Source organism: Chrysochloris asiatica, unplaced genomic scaffold, assembly GCF_000296735.1.
Source record: "Chrysochloris asiatica unplaced genomic scaffold, ChrAsi1.0 scaffold00370, whole genome shotgun sequence".
NCBI lineage: Eukaryota > Metazoa > Chordata > Mammalia > Afrosoricida > Chrysochloridae > Chrysochloris > Chrysochloris asiatica.
The window spans coordinates 2,283,430-2,286,684 of NW_006408888.1; the positions used below are offsets into that span (position 1 = coordinate 2,283,430).

Genomic DNA, 3,255 nt, shown 5'->3' on the forward strand with positions numbered 1-3,255 from the left:
ACAAATTCATTTTTTAACAATATAAAAGACAAATATACACATGGATCTCACCACATGGAATAGACAGATATCAAGTTCACTACATTTGTGGAAAAAGACAGTGGAAAAGCTCCAGATCATCAGCCAAAGCAATGCCAGAGGCAGACTGTGGCCAGACCACCAACCTTCATAAGCAAGTTCAGGCTAAAGCTGAAGAAAAATATTTAAAGCACAATAGAGGCAAAATATGACCTTGAACATATCCCACCTGAATTTAGAGATCACCTGAAGAACCAATTTGATGCATTAAACACTAAAGATCAAAGGCCAGAAGGCATGGATCAAGACCATTACACAGGAAGAAAGAAAAAGGTCATTAAGAAGACAAGAAAGAAGGAAAAGACCAAAATGGATGTCATTAGAAACTCAGACACTTGTTCTCCTGCGTGTAGATGCTAAAGCAAATGGAAGAAATGAAGAGGTAAATGAGCTAAATAGAAAGTTTCAAAGGTCACCTGAGAAGACAAAATCATACAGTATAGCAAAAGATGCAAACAATTCGAGTTAGAAAACCGAAAGGGAAGAACACACTCAGCATTTATCAACCCAAGGGAACTAAAGAAAATATTCAAGCCTAGACTTTTGACAGAAGGCATTTATCAACAACAAATAGGCAAAATATTGAATGACGCAGAAAGCATAAAAAAAAAAAAAAAGGAAGAATTATAGAGTCATTGTACCAATAAGAAATGGACAAACTTCAACCATTTCAAGAGGTCACATATGATCAAGAGCCAATGATATTGAAGGTAGAAGTCTAAGGTGTATTGAAGTCATTGTCAAAGAACACGGCTCTGGGAATTGATGGAGTACAAATGAAATTTTTTCAACAAACAAATGTGGCACTGGAGGCACTCATTCATCTATATAAAGCAATTTGAAAGACAACTACCTGACCAACTGATTGGAAGAGATCCATATTTTTGCCCATTTGAAAGAGAAGTGGCCTAACAGAATGCAGAAATCATTGGACACTATCATTAATAGCTCATGGGAGTAAAATTTTGTTAAATAATCAAAAAATGGCAACAACCGTTCATTGACAGAGAACTGCCAGATGTTCAACCTGGATTCAAAGGAAGGAGTGGAACCATGGAGATCAGTTGCTGATGTTAGATGGATCTTGGCTGAAAGCAGAGAATACCAGAAAGATGTTTACCCGCATTTTGCTGACTATGCAAAAGCTTTCAATTGTGTGGATGATGACAAACTATGGACAACATTGAGGAAAATGAATATTCTGGAACACTTAATTCTAAATGTTGCATTACACCTGGAGGAAAACTATGGAAACATTAAAAAAAAAAAAATCAAGAAAGAAAAGGAATAAAACCATTAATAAAAGTATGGTATTTGGGAAACTTGGAGGTTAAGATGTTGGCGCAAAGTACATCCATTTTTCATATGTCAACATGGTACATTTCAAAAGCCAAGTCTTGATACAAGCATTGGTGTAGTGCAAAAACTGAAGGATGAACAGATCAGATCAGAAAATATAAGTTGACTACTTCATTACACAACCACCAAATGAATCATCATAAAACTGCCAAATTACATCATAACATAGTTGCCAAATTACACCACTGCATATTTGTCAAGCCATTGGGAATCATGTCCCAGCCAAGCTGACACATAACCTTTATTACTCTCATCTTGCAACTCGGCAGGTGTTACTGTCAGACATAATTGCTAATGCACAAAATAAGATAGTAGATGTTTTCACCATTGTCATAAGTGTAAAATATTGGATAATGAGATAGCTTGTAACTGAGGAGTGTGTGCATAGCCAACAGCAATAAGATAAGGATAAAGACTAAATCACTCCCTACCCAGCAGCCCCCGCACGGCCTAACACAGCGGACACCCAGGACTCCAAGATGCTGTCCGTCGTACCACTGAAGGAGAAGAAACTCATGGAAGTCAAATTAGCGGAGCTTCCCAGCTGGATACTGATGCGGGACTACACCGCAAGAGACATTGGAGGAGCCTTTTGGAGAGGGTACGATCGGTATTACAACAAGCATATCAGTGTGAAGAAGGGGAGCATTGTCGGGTTGCCCACGGTGCTGACAGCTTACGTGGTTTTCAGCTACTGCCACTCGTACAAGGAACTCAAACATGAGCGGTTATGGAAGTATCACTGAGAGGACGCTGTGTGCATTCCTGACTGGGCCGGCGCCTTTGCCCTGATCCCCTCCCCCTGGAGGAACAGCCCTTTCACACCCTCACTGAAACGTAATGCCCAATAAAAGATGACAGGTAAAAAAAAAAAAAAAAAGACTAAATCACTTTTTTATTAATAGTCACTTCAGAAATGGTTTATAGCACTGCTGAACAAGTTAAAGAACCTACACATTTAAATCATCAATGCTATACAACAAGTTATTCTGCTATTCATTATTCCAAATGAGCAGAGAATACAGTTTTAATAATGATTAAATTTCTGTAATATATACTGTTCAGTTATCCTACAGTACATGATTTCTATCTATAATGAGAAGAATAGTGTAGCAAGGTTATGGCAAAAAAACAAACAAAATCCTACATAGCTTCCAAAACAAGCTTTCATTTCTTCTCTTTAATTTTGTTTTTATAATGTTTTCTTTCTTAGCTTTCCATGTATGTCTTTTTAGACTTTTTCTCATAGGCAGGTTATGTCTCATAGAGTTTTATTATTTGCCAGCATGTCTTCTTTTTAATACTTCTTGCTAGTCTTTGGAGAAAATGCTCCCTTTTTGTCATTTAATATGTTCAGATGAACCTGAATAGAACTGGCTCATATTCAAATAATTTAAATAGGAGCTGTGTACAAACTGTGAAAGAGAAGAGACTGTATTCAAAACTAGAAAAATTAGAACATGTTTGGTATAGATAGCAGCCTTTTCTTATTTAACCATTAAAAAGTGATTGGTGGTAGACATCTTGGGTGAGACAGAGTGGGGGGAAGGATCAGAGCCACCACAGACTCCTGGCCCATCCTCAGAGAGAAAAGTGTGGACATTCTCTCTTTTTCTCCTTAAAAAAAAACAAAAACAAAACTTGTCTTTGTTCATTGGTCTCTCATTGTCTGCACACCGCCATTTTGATAATTAGAGGGCATTCCAGAGCAAATGAACACCCCCACTTCCACCCCCAGAGGGTTTCACTACACATGTGCACAGATCTGTTCAAAATTTAAGGGGAAGTTTCCACTTAAAACCAATTAGCAGCACAAAA

General features: G+C 37.7%; 1 pseudogene; it reads left to right on the forward strand.

Annotated features, from left to right (window-relative positions):
* Window positions 1-1,916: 1,916 nt before the first annotated feature.
* Window positions 1,917-2,183, forward strand: LOC102815175 (annotated as a pseudogene).
* The last annotated feature ends 1,072 nt before the right edge of the window (window positions 2,184-3,255 follow it).